The following is a 14,140-nucleotide window of genomic DNA, read 5'->3' as shown; positions in this document are numbered from 1 at the left end:
GCTCCATAAGTTTCTTATTATAAAGTATACATTTTGTTAAAGTTTATTCCTTGAAATTAGCATTGATTTTCATCAAAATACAGAATAAATGTGTGTGCTAATTTATGTTTCGTCGTTTGTATATTTATTCTTTAACTTCATTTTTAATTTCAAAGTAAATGTACATTATAGGTCAGTGGGTTTAGTGTTAACACTATTTCTACCACGATTTTGTATATATCTATTTCGACCACAAGGTGTCTTTTGACACCTTTACGTTTAAATGCAAATAATTGCCAAAACTGTTGGGATTTCAAATTATCAGTTAAATATAGGTAATTTGAGCAATATAACGGGAACAATAATTAAAAGACCTCCATCTTCCTCTTCGTCATATCCAGCGATTCTGTCCCGGCACTGTGTGCAAGCGATGACAAGCCTTATTTTACTGAATACCCTTTTACATTGTATGCATCTGGTCTGTCCTTGCGTGTATTTGCGGGAGACGTGGTGGTGGGCCCCTATTTATGGTTCATTAATGTTATTATGTATTTGTTCAATAAAATTTAATTAGTATATCCAATTCCTTGCCTGTTTGCCACCACTGCTTCCTCGTCTCCGGTCGTGCCTTCAGTCCACATACAGCGCATAACTGCCTCATCTGCGGGTTATATTTGAAGGAAAATACGACCTCTTCATCTCGTACGTAGATCCCGTACATGCACATTGTGCATGCGCATGCACATTTTATTCGTATCCTTGCATTTCTAAGGCTGTATTCTCCTGCTTATTGATTCTTGATCCTTGATTGGTACAAAGGCCCTCTTGACACGATTCGTATGTACTAATTCTTTTTTCATTCTTCCCTCTTATTCGCAGTTCTACATTGTCCTCTCCAATGTTCCTATATACTATAAAGGGCCCAGAGTATTCTTTCTGCAATTTATGTTTTCGTGGCGCGTTGAGTAGGAAAACGCTTTCGCTGGTTTAATAATATACAGGTCGCATTTTTTTGTCATAATAAAATTTTTACCGGTGTTTTGATTGTTGCAAATTGTTCCTGGCTGTATTGCGAAGGTTGCGTAATGTTGTAATTAAGTTGTCAACGAAATCTGGAAAAGTACTAATGTCTTCTTCAATGACAAAATTCGATCGTTGTCTCGCTTTTTTGCCAAATATTAATTCGTGCGACGTGATCTTTGTCCCGTTGTCTATTCCTTTCTTTTACCTCTTGGTCTAATTTGACTGCTTCTGAAGTAATACTTTCTAATTTTTCGTTTGATATTTGGATATAATCAAACTTATCAATTAATTTTGCAAACCCCTTAAGAATCAATTTATTGCCGTTTAATTTAATAACGTAATTATTCCCGCTTTTTGTTCTGAGCTATAATTTTCTTGATTTGCGTCTATTCCTAAATTAAATTTACTACTAATCCTCTTTCAAATCATAACTTTTAATTAATACAGACTTTAAAATTTCAATTAATTCTTCTAAATTGTTTGGTCCAACTCGATTATTAATAATTTGTTCAGCCAAACCTCTGATTGTATTTCTAGTGAAGCGAAAAAACTTTTCTGTTCACTGGGTTTAATTAGTGTGTTCGCTAAACGACCTTGCTTTGAACATTTGAATATATTACATGTTGTCTGCCCATGAAATTTTGGAACCAGGTCTATTGCTAAATTTAATGTTATAATGGATATTGTTTTGAATATTATTTGATTTTTGAGAATTATTACTTAAATTTCCCTTATTTAATATTGATGAACTTCCTATCAAAGAAGATGCCGGTGCTGTTGTGCAGTTTAACAAAAAATTTGTATTAGTTTGTGTTTGTTCTAAATTTAGTTCTTCTATTATTGGCATTTGAGTTAATTCCGGTACATCTTGTATTTCAAATTCTCTATCCATTCTCATTGAAAATGATGGATATAGGGTATGGTTTTATGATCAGATACAATATGCAATAGCCAACTGATTTTGTAATGGCTACTATGAAATTCTTCTAGATTTTTGCGAGCTGAATACGAATCTGAAATCAGTTTTTCTCTAGAACGTACAGGTTTTGAGAAAATTAATTTAAAAAAAAATTGCAAATTTTCAACTTTGGAAATTTTTTGTGCTTTTACCGTAGCAGTTATTCAGTGGCTTTTTGCACGAGAAGAATCTGTGAATTATCCTGAATAAAACTATATGAATTGTTATTACATTGTAAATATTTAAATATGCTTAAATGATGATCAAAGTAAGAAAGACACCAAAAACGCACCAATTTTTCCTGATATTTTTCAATTTATTTAAAAAACTATGGGTCTAGGCGAAAATCTAACCATCCCACATGATAGAGTAGACATTTCTGCAGAAAGCATCAAGCGAAGTTACAAAATCACTTTTGCTTTCCTTTTATAAAAAAAATAGTTTAGCAAAACACGCGCCGCTGTCAGTGGTACTCGATGTTGGCGCGGCGCGGCAGTCGCGAAATAACTATTTCGTTATTCCAAGACAATAGGCAGGGCGACTGCCCTGCTAATTTCGCAATTTAAATAACTTAAAATTGAACAAAATAGAGTTTTATTAAGTAATTTGTTGTTGCAAGGAAAAAAAAAAGCCAACAGCACGCGGAGTTCCCAAGCGGTCACCCATCCAAGTACTATCCGCGCCCAACTCAGCTTGACTTCGGTGATCGGACGAGAACCGGTATATCCTGACTAGTATGGCCGTTGGCTGGTAGAATATTACTAACGTTCGAAAGACATTCATAAATTTCAGTCAAATACAATATTATTTATCAAAAATGTTATAAAATTCATCAGTGAAAAGGAAAATAAATAAGAGCCAAATTTTATTTTAAGCAATTGTTAAAAGATTTCACGAATATTTTTTGCATTTTTGGCCTCGAAAAACTTTACCCTACAACTGGAAAAGCGCGCTGATAAGAAAAATGGAACCACGACGGGTTCTAACATAAGAGTCGCAGATGTTATAATTAGAAGTCGATGTACTTCTTTTGAAAACCGTCAAAGTACAGATCCATAGGATAATTACACAGCCCAACAGCCAATTGGCGTTTATATTTTCATTCAGTGATTCTTATAACTTTTATCGCGATGATTACGAATTTGCAACCCGTTTCTCTCCAGCACATACAGTTTTTAAGAAATTTGAGTTTGAAAAAAAAACACTTAAAATTTGAACCAATTTTGTAAGGTAACTATAAAAGATACTAAGATTCTGTTTGCATCAAAAGATTCTATAGACTTTCCCGAATACAACAATATCTGCGTTTTATGCATTCTGCATTTTAAATATGTTTAAATGGTCATTGAACGCCGAGAGACACAGATTTTGCACCAATTTTTACGCATGTTTTTCAATTTATCTTAAAAAGTAAGGGTCTAGTGGAAAATTGAACTATACCACGCGATAGAACAGATTTTCACCTTTAAAATGCACCCATAGAAAGTTGCAACATCGTTTTGATTACGATGCCAGAAAGCAAAATAGCAACGCGCGAGACGAAGCAAGGGCGGTGGTGCTCCGCGCCAGAGCGCCATCGCGTTAATATTGGCGCGATATGGAACGACCGTTTTAACGCCGAGCACCACTGTCCTTGCTTCATCTCGCGCATTGCTATTTTGCTTTCTAGCATCGTTGAAACATGTGTAACGACTCTAGAACCTAGGTTCAGATGTTAACAGCGCTCGTGAGCGGCTTTCACCTACTGTACGACTCGTTTTTACAAATAACTAAATCTAAAGAATGTAGGATTTGTGTGGTGTGCAGTTAAGGAGTGAAATCCCCAGGTCAATATCTTTTAACAATAAGGTTTATTCAATAAAATAATGAAATTGATAAATTAACAGATAACAAATAACAAATAACAAAATATGAAAAGTATATTGGCTTGATCAAAGGAAACTAAATAGACTTTGATTGTATAGTAATAAGGAACTCAACAAATTAAATTATACATAATATTGGGTTGTTTGGAAAGTAATTTCGTTTTTTTTTGTGGAAATGAAAGACAGTTTTCGTATAATAAACAAATACTTTATTAAATTATATATTGGCCGTTCTGGTCCAACACCTTTTGCCATCTTTCTGGTAGTAGCATAATTCCACGCTCATAAAATTTTTGGTCGTTGCTGGCAAAAAACTGATCGAGGTGGTTTTTGACCTCCTCATTTGAGGTGAAGGTTTTACCGTCTAAAAAATTTTGGAGTGACCGGAACAAATAATAATCCGATGGTGCCAGGTCTGGAGAATATGGTGGTTGTGGCATTGTATCCCATTCAAGCTGTAAAAGCTTTTGGCGAGTGACCAAACTTGTGTGAGGTCTCGCGTTGTCTTGGTGAAACACTACACCTTTCCTGTTGATTAGTTCTGGCCTTTTCTGTTGAAGTGCATCATTCAGTTTGTCCAGCTGATGACAGTAGACTTCCGAATTAATCGTTGTGTTATCCAGTAAAAGCTCAAAAAAAACGATTCCTTTAAAATCTCACCAAACAGACAGCATCACCTTTTTTTGGTGAATATCGGCTTTGGAAATGGTTTGAGCCGGTTCATCTTTTTTGCTCCATGACCTCTTGCGTTTGACGTTGTTGTATACAACCCATTTTTCGTCCCCAGTGATGATGCGCTTCAAAAACGGATCATTTTCGTGACGTTTGAGAAGCGAATCGCAGACGTCAATGCGGCGACACAGATTTCTCTCTGTGAGAACATGGGGAACCCATACATCGAGCTTCGAGGATAATCCCAGGCCTTTCAAGTGGTTATAAACTGTTGAATTTGATAAATTTAACCTCAATCCGATCTCACGTGTTGTTATTCGCCGGTTCGCATCAACTAATGCCTTTATCGCGTCTTTATCAGCTTCAACCAGCCTTCCCGAACGTGGTGCATCTTCGACATCAAAATTGCCGGATCGAAATTTAGCGAGCCAGTTCTGGCACTGGCGTACTGTCAACACACCTTCTCCATACACATCGGTCAATTTCTTTCTGGCTTGAACAGCATTTTTACCCTTTCTGTAGTAAAACAGTAAGATATGTCGAAAATGCTGCTTACCGCTCTCCATATTTAAAAGGGCACCAACCAAAAACTACTGCGTAGAATTAATTGGAATTTTTCACACACAAGCCTTGCTATATGAGCTCTCAAAGCATATAATAATTATACGGCTTAAGTGTGAAGTTGGGTGCAAAAAAATACAATTAAATCCTCTGTCGGGAAAAAACGAAATTACTTTCCGAACAACCCAATAGATGATTGTGAATCTAACAAAATGAAACTCGCTAGTTAATACTTTATATTAATCGTACCTAAGTCTGATCTCAGATAAAGCTAACTACGCTTTTATAAAATTAACTAAATTTGATATTTTATATTATTTGATTCCCTTTTCCGAAGCTATCGCAATGACAAAATTGAACTTGATTAATACGGTTGTAATTTATATAAATGTTCTTTTACGAAATTAATAATATTAGCGCGTTTATTGTAGTCTACCGCAGCGAGGAATCCGACCTAAGTGTGATTCTCTGAGTGTACTGTCCAGAGCACGAGAGAAAAGTAGCGGGACGGGAACGGGGCTAGAGGGACGAAAAGAGCATCGCAGTGGTCGGATTGTAACGTTGCCGCCTATTGTCACACGTATTTTCGGCAATAACACGCTATTTGTCGAGGCGCACACATACACTAATCGGTCGCGTGACGGGGAGAGTGGGTCAGATATATGTAGAACAAGAGAGACAGAACGAGCGATACGTTGAGCGGCATTCCATTGTCGTAGTGTCCAAAAGTTTTACGCATCGCGTAAGAGGAAAAAGGTAGAGTTTTTTAACATATAGTAGCAATATCTGTTTCTATACCTATGTAAAACCACACCATTACGGATGAACGGTGGAAGCTACGCGTGAGTCGAAAAGTGGGGATTAGGTGGTCCTAGCGGCCTACCCTCTTTGCCCCGTTACCGTCCCGCTACTTTTCTCTCGTGCTCTGAACAGTACCTAAATACGCTTTCTCAAAGTTAGACAGATTAATGATTTTATCTAGTATCTAACGCGGTGTAGTCGACTACGAAAATTACGCTAGTGACAGGACAATATTCTTTTATTAATTCAAAATTCCAAAATTTGTATGCATCTAATAAATTTTACTCGGAACAGTTACTTTTTCTTAATTTGACTCGACAACTACAGTGTTCATTCTATATACGCAATAAAATACTTTTAAGAAAAAAAATACACCGACTTCGAAATGCACTAAAAAGTATAAAATAATTTCTATTTCCTAATGAAGTAATTTCTATTTCATTCAATCATACAATTATGTAACAGATATGAATGAAACCTATTTACTCGTTAGGTAGTATATTAAATACATTTCAACCTTTTCGGAGGCGGCGCAAAATTAAAAATACCTCAGTAAACGTTGCTGCCAATAACCAGTTGATTGTGGTATGGCGTATTGGAAATTAATAAATCCTGAGAAAGAATACGAACCATTATAGATATATCTGGTAATATACGTAAATGTAACGACTGCATCTTCATTTCGCAACGTTTCTGATATAAATGAAATTGAATCGACTTTGTTCGCATGTGGAAGCCATGGATCTAAGAACCTATAAACGAAGCCCACGACGCGGGGATTACCAAATGTGCGGCAGATGGGCTCTATCTTTATAGTACATGCGGCGATCGAGTCTTTCCGTCGCATACTCTATGAATCTAGATAGACCATAGTTACATTCTATACGCACTAACACCTACTTCGCGGCGTGCTGCCGAGTTATATGTATAGAAAAAGAAATAGCTATGCAAGCATTGCCTATGTTCGGCTGTCCAAAGGTTGACATGTTCAAGAAAAGCTTTTAATTTTGCGCCGCTTCCGAAAAAGTTGAAATGTATTTAATATACTACTTAACGAGTAAGTAGGTATCATTCATATCTGTTACGTAATTGTATGATTGAATGAAATAGAAATTACTTCATTAGGAAATAGAAATTATTTTATACTTTTTAGTGCATTTCGAAGTCGGTGTATTTTTTTTCTGAAAATTATTTTATGTTATATCAATGGCCATAAATTAGGAGCGATGGCAATAAATGCAATCGTATATTTTTTGCGTATATACGAAAAAGCCCGCTAATTTTTCATTACGTGACGTGGTTCGCGTCACTTGTTTTACATTGTCATCTACAAGAAACAGGGCGGACGAAATGGAGCAAAAATCAAAAAGGAAAGTATTCCAAAATAAATAAATTAAGTATTGTAGAAAAATAAGCCGTTACGACTCGAATCGACGACAGTTAGAAGCATATAAAGAAATACAAACATCAAGTGTCGTTAGGGCCACCGATGAACTGACGATCGCGAAATACGTAAACAAGCGACAGGTGAATCACCGAGAGAGAGAGTGAAAGAAGAGTGCGAATTATAATAAAAGTGAGAAAGGGATATTGAGTGCGATAATCTGAGAATCTGTGTATGTGAGAATGTGGGTGAGCGATTAGTATATTTGCGAAAGATGCATGAGGTCGAGAACAGTATTTAGCGAAAAAAGAAAGCGAGAGCAGTTTTTGGGTGAGAATAGCGAGACAGCGAGATTTGTGAGACCGTGAGATAGTGAGAAATTAATGTGAATAGCGACATAGACTTGTATCAAATTAAAATTATTTTAGGAACCTATTCGATTCATTTTCAATCCTACAATTTTGGAGGCCGGTCCAACCAAATAAAAAACTCAACCGAATCATAAGGTTTAAATGGAGATTCGTAGTTAATCGTGGCAATTGTGTTTGAACGTAATGGCAACAAAAAGTGCAATTGAGTTTTCTGTGCAAGAATTAAGGGAAAAGCTCAGGAACCGCGGCCTAGCCACTGGTGGCGTTAAAAGCGAGCTCATCGGCAGATTATTGGAAGCAGATCCATCCGGGCTATAGGTTCAAGATAAGGAAACCCCATGCAACGTTAACGAACCAGTGGTGCAACCGGAAGTTACTCCTTTGCGCGAAAGTGTGAGCGAAAAAGAATATATGCGTCGTGAAATGGAGTTGATGCGCAGAGAAGAAGCAGTCGCCAAACGTGAGCTTGAGCTCGCTCGAAGGGAAATAGAAATTTTGCGTAAACAGCAACCGCCAAATTTGAATGCACAATCGCAGGAAAATCATGGTCCGACACCGCAGGAACCTGCAACTCAAACAACACCAAGAAGACAGATCACCGAGGCAAATCAAGCAAATATCAAGGTGATTTCAGAATTGTTGAATTATTTTGACGGAAAAGGCGAACTATACGATACTTGGGAAAGACAGCGCGAAAGGCACATTCTTGCAAGTCACGTACCAATTATCAGACGACCTCACGAAAATAATGATTGGTATGCGTCTGGAGTGCACATGAGTGGTTTCATTCGAAAGCTGAGTACGTCACCATTGACGGTAAGATGGAATGAGCAGCACGCAGTGACATAGATGTATTATCCTGTATCGATAATCATCAATCAGAAAGAAGAAATACTTGATATTGTCATTGAAAAGGGAGTTGTGGCAGAGTTTGTTAACATTAGATCAATTTGTTCTTGTGGTTTCATGTTTAGAGTTCCCATAGTTCATAGAGAAGGTACAAAATTTACATACGAATCATTCTATCAGACTAATTTTCAAGGGCCACACAAAGTTAGTTTTGAATTGCATACTGTAAATGGTAGCAGCCAAGTTATTTCAGCTTTATAGCAGCTTGAAGGAAGTCTTATAGAGTTACAACACATATTTGAATATTCATTGTTTAATTATACTACATTTTTCAACCTAAATAAACAATATGACTACTCGTGCAACTACAGCGAGCTATAGTATTAGCGGTAGTGTGTAAACCAGCTATACTAATTGCCCACACTGTAGCCAAGGAATATCAGATAGCAGGTATAACTGTAAAAGAATTTTTAGGTAAACACACGGGATTAGACTTTAATTTGACAGAGCTTAGGAGTACCTTTAAAAAACACTGTAATGACTACATGGAAGACTTAAAAGGTGATGTTAGATCAAAAGCAGTTGAATTCTGCTCTGAAGTGATTTATGAAGTAGGCCCAGAGTCCAGAAAAGTTAAAAAAGGCACTGGCGACAAGGTTTGGAAGTTCATCTTCAAAGTCAATGAGGTAGATCACTTTGTGTTTATTGCCACTTATAAACAAGAGAATGCAAAATTCAAACCAGAGAACACATTGACTACAATGATTTTGTCTTTGAAACAAGCAGCATTGCTTGTACATGAAATATTAGCTAGGCTCGTTAAACTGGAACATGATAATGGTAAAACTTTACTTACACCTCTAGCAGGAGCATGCTTTTGCAAAGAAGATTTGGAAAAATTAGCAGATGAACTAGGCCTAGAAAAAAGCAACTTATTAATCAAAATTAACCAAAGCACTCAGGGAGGACGACACTATTTATCTCACAGTGACATAGACATTACTATATGTGCCGTTTATGCGGCAATGAAAAACGTTAAAGACGAAAATTTAAAGAAAAGTATAGTTGTTAAAATGATTAAGCAATATATGACTCAGGGTCACCATCCAAATAAAGACTTAATTAGAATAATAAGTAGATATGCAACAGGTGGAGTGCCATCAGAATTTTCATATGAGAGTTTAAATAAGTTGATTAATTCTGAACAAAGATCTCACGCCACTTTGAAATTAAAAAGAATGAAATTAGAGTCAGTCACTACAGCAATGATAGATGTCCCAGGTGCCAGCAAATGAGAACTCAGCCTAGATGTCACTAGCAAGTTAAAACCAGTAGAATCAGAAATTTCACAAGCTGAATATTTCTCAGCATCAGAACAACCAAGTGGATCTTCTGATTATATTGATTTTGACACATCTAATACTTCGGAAATAGAGCAGTCAGATGGTAATGTTACTCTTCCATTCTCTAACATTATAACTAGCCTTAGAAGAGAAAATAGTAGAAAGTCTATAACTATGAAAGAATTCCTTAAAAAGCATGTCGAATATCTTAGATCTAAGAAAACATATGTGGTAATAAGACGCTATACAAATAGATGCTTATGTGATCGTTCTAATATATCTAAGAGAACCCCTAGAAAGTGCCTGTTAGTTAGTTATAATTTAACGTTATTGGAGTGTAATGTCTGCGGTGGTATCTATAAGGCTTCAATTGATGAATTTCAGATTTACCATAGTCCCCACAGAAAAAACGACGGAAGTCCGGGGACATGAGCGAAGAGGACTGGGGAGAAATACAAGGGAAAGGCGTACAAGTATTGGACTGTTGATCCGAAAACTGGGGAACCGCGTGCAATACGTCTCGCGGCTAAAACTGTCACGAATCAGTTCCGCAAAATCACGAGCATGAACGTATTGTACAACTACGAGAAGAAGATGATGAAACCGTCATTCGCTTCCATCAAAAAGGGGGTCCTGGAAATCTTCACAGAAAAACAGGGTGAAGGAGCAGTGATTCACGATCGGACTCTGCGGATCTGAGCGATGGGTGTCAAACAGGAGATAGACCCTAATGACACAACTGGCTTTGAGACATCGTCGTCGTGGGTCTATCGTTTCAAAAAATGGAACAATATCACGGATCGTGCCATCACTCATGGAGTCAGGAGAAACTGGAAAGAGAAGGACACTCCACTAGAAAAAAAAGCTGATGAATTTGTGGAGAGAGTGCGAGGACTTATGATATCAGTGGCAGATATCCGCCGGGGAGTGTACTGAACGTTGATCAAAGCCGATTCGATAAAGAACTCCACGGACATCGAATTTTGCGAACAAAAGGAACAAAGATCGTTCGGACGGTAATCGGATCAATAGCTGCAACAACTCATAGTTACATGATCATGCCTATCATTTCGATGGACGGTGAAATTGTACGTCCTATGTATGCCCTGATTTCGGCATACTGATTTCCAGAAACAAACCCGCGGATCCTCCAAACATAAAATCGTACGCTGGACGGACAGCAAACATGAGTGTTGAAGAAAAATTCAACACCCGTTATGTTTTCCTTTATGTCTGTACGCATCGTTGGAGGGGATGTGCTCCGATTCTTTTGCTCCGATTCCAGTAGGTGGCTTGAAGTTTGAGAGCGTTGGTGTGTTACATGGGATAATGGCCCAAGGCACTGAGCTGCGGATGCTTGCATTAAAAGCTATACTGTGTATGAAACAATTGAGTCTGGCATACACCATCGGAGACGCTACCGAGATACACTCCGTTGAGATAGCCATTGATGTGCGTCATGCAACACTGAGGCAGATAGCCGAGGCCGCGAAAACACATAGCTTCTTACAAGGGACATTACCCAATCGCCAATCGCCGATTTTGATGCGCTTTGAGTATGATATAGAATGCAAAAAAATATTTGACACGTATTTTTTTTTATCGGCCATCGTCCATGCTGAAGGGGTGAAAATGGCCCTTAAAGTTGGGGTTGCAAAATATATTTTCTCGAATATCTCAGGAGCTATTAGGCCTAGACAAAAAATTAAAAGTGCAAATTTTTCTGTTTTAGAAGGCCAATAATATGGCCTAAGTGGATTTTTGAAAAATTTATTTGTTTAAAAAATATGTTAAAAATTAACATTATTTTGCAAATTTTTTTAATGAAACTTTGTACTATTTTGATCAAATTTTGCACATGTAAACTATAGGTCAAAAGACAAAATATGGATAAATTGGAATTTTTAATTTCGCTTGTGGAAAAAATATTATTGTCGTTGAAGTTATACGTACATTTTATACCTTCCGTTCGGTGCACAACTGATTTCTATACGTAATATTCTGGAAATTGTATTATATTACATTTTTTACACTAAGTTATTCAAAAAAAGAATTTGAAGGTCCAAAGGTACACTCCGCGACAAAACTATAAGACATGTCGAAATTCCGTGAAAATTCTATGTAAAATTTGAGTCTTGCCTTTCACAATTTATATTGTTACTATTTACGTTGTATCTAAGTGTATTCTACTGTTCTACGAAATTTCGAATGCTACAATTCTAAGAATGTGCGAAATCTATGTAAACAGTCTGTTCCATTCGCGACAAAACTATAAGACAGTTGCTTTTCGTCAGTCGATCTTACATTCTGATTGCAAATATTCGGTGTATTCGGAGTATTCGCAGTATTCGGAGTAATTGTGGATTTGAAATTAAACATTTTTAATTTTATTTTCTCATAATATAACTATAATGCCGCGTGGGAAAAAGCTGACAGACAGTGAAATGCGAGTGATTGTGAATTTGAAGGAAAAGAATACTTCCATTTCGGAAATTTCGAAAGTGATTGGACGAAGTCGTTGTGCCGTGCTTAATTATTTAAGAAATAAGGACAATTATGCAAAAAAGCATCCTGGTGGACGTCCAAAGGCGACAACCGAGCGACAACGACGAGCCATTCTGAGGGTAGCGTCGAATTCTACTCTGACAGCACGTCAAATTGCAGCTGAAGCTGGCGTTCGCACTAATATTCGTAATGTGCAACGCATAATCAATCGTGCTCAACATTTAAAAAGAAAAAAATTGCAAAAAAAACCGCCTCTGACGCATCGACACAAGGCGGCCCGCGAGGATTTCGCAGAAAAACATCTTCACTGGAAGAATAAGTGGAAAAAAGTGATCTTTTCCGATGAAAAACGCTTTAATTTGGATGGACCAGATGGTCTATCGTATTATTTCCATGATTTGCGGAAGGGAGAATTGCATTTGTCAAGGAGGCAAATGGGCGGAGGAGGCATCATGGTATGGGCTGCAATAGGTTACCACGGCAAGAGTGATATAAAATTTATTAACACCAGTTTAAATGCAAATAATTATATAGATATTTTAGAAGAACAATTAACGCGACATGCAACAAAAATTGCATGTGCAGATTTCATTTTTCAACAAGATAATGCGCCTGTGCATACAGCGAAACGCGTAAAAAAATATTTTGAAGACCGTAATATTCGAACTTTGCCATGGCCTGCGCGGTCACCAGATCTAAATATTATCGAAAATATCTGGGGAATTTTAGCGCGGGGTGTATATGCAAATGGAAAACAATTTTGGTCAGTACAAGAATTAAAAACTCATATCGAAGAACAATGGCACAAATTAAATCAAGAGCACGTAAAAAATTTATATAAATCGATACCACGGCGATTAATTGAAACTATAAAAAATAAAGGCGGCTCAACACATTATTAGTAAGTAGATTAAAAATAGTACTGATTAAATTCTGCCTATTTTTTCCTACACAAAATATACCCTGTCTTATAGTTTTGTCGTACCCTATTTCATAAAAAATTGAAAATTTTAGTGAAACTTAATTCGGTCAAATTCGATAACGTTGCCGCCTTGGAAATATATGTATTTTAGTTCATTCTTTGCATTAATAATAAAAATATTTATCGAAAGATTAGTATTAAGATAATATTAGCTAAAATCACAGGTGTCTTATAGTTTTGTCGTGGAGTGTACCTCTATAAAAATATGTCGTTCGAGTCATATATCGCATTTGATTCGCGTTATGGGCGCGTACTGGTGGCAGTATTCGACGCACGGAGGATCTTAACGCGTAAATTGTACTTGTGCAAAGTGTAATATCTTCATAATGATGTCGAATACGTGCAATTAAAGGAATTACATCTGTTGATCAAGAATTGCTTCACGATTGTAAGATATATAGTAACACTGAAATTATAGTCTTTTTATAATTTTCAAAATTATGTCTTTTATTTTGAAATGAATTTCTAATGTATTATAAACGGTAGTAAACGTAAAAGATGTAATGATGTTATGCATTATGAAATCGAAACGGATATCAGTATTTGTCAGCGTATATTTTGTAAAAGTGTCATAGTTTTAATTTGATTGAAACTAAAGTCAACGGGATTATCAAAATGTTCCGATCTGCTACTAATGCAACCATACTGTAACCATGCGTACTTAAACAGTTTTTTATACCTAGGTGCGGACAATTGATTATGAATTAAAGGACACATTTTGATAATTATGTCCCATGCCCGTACGTTAATTTGTAAATCTAACGTAGGCAAAAGATTTAATATTTAATGCGCGAAATTTTTCCATGTTCTATAACCACATACATCAGAAGGTTGTATTAATCCAGTA

The 14,140-nt window shown here is 36.6% G+C and overlaps 1 protein-coding gene, 1 non-coding gene and 1 pseudogene across 5 annotated transcripts in view; 1 reads left to right on the top strand and 2 right to left on the bottom strand.

Annotated features, from left to right (window-relative positions):
• Positions 1–14,140, bottom strand: part of LOC143264620 (uncharacterized) — a 188,496-nt gene that overhangs the window by 28,390 nt on the left and 145,966 nt on the right. The gene's annotated exons all lie outside the window — the stretch shown is intronic.
• Positions 2,590–2,708, bottom strand: LOC143264716 (5S ribosomal RNA). Its single transcript, XR_013038646.1, has one exon. It is a non-coding gene; the product is annotated as a 5S ribosomal RNA (ribosomal RNA).
• On the top strand, positions 8,813–9,758 carry LOC143264656 (uncharacterized; annotated as a pseudogene).

The sequence above is a fragment of the Megachile rotundata genome, chromosome 6 (assembly GCF_050947335.1).
Source record: "Megachile rotundata isolate GNS110a chromosome 6, iyMegRotu1, whole genome shotgun sequence".
Taxonomy (NCBI): Eukaryota; Metazoa; Arthropoda; class Insecta; order Hymenoptera; family Megachilidae; genus Megachile; species Megachile rotundata.
Note: the sequence above shows the minus strand (reverse complement) of the source record. Positions and strands in the feature narration are given on the sequence as shown.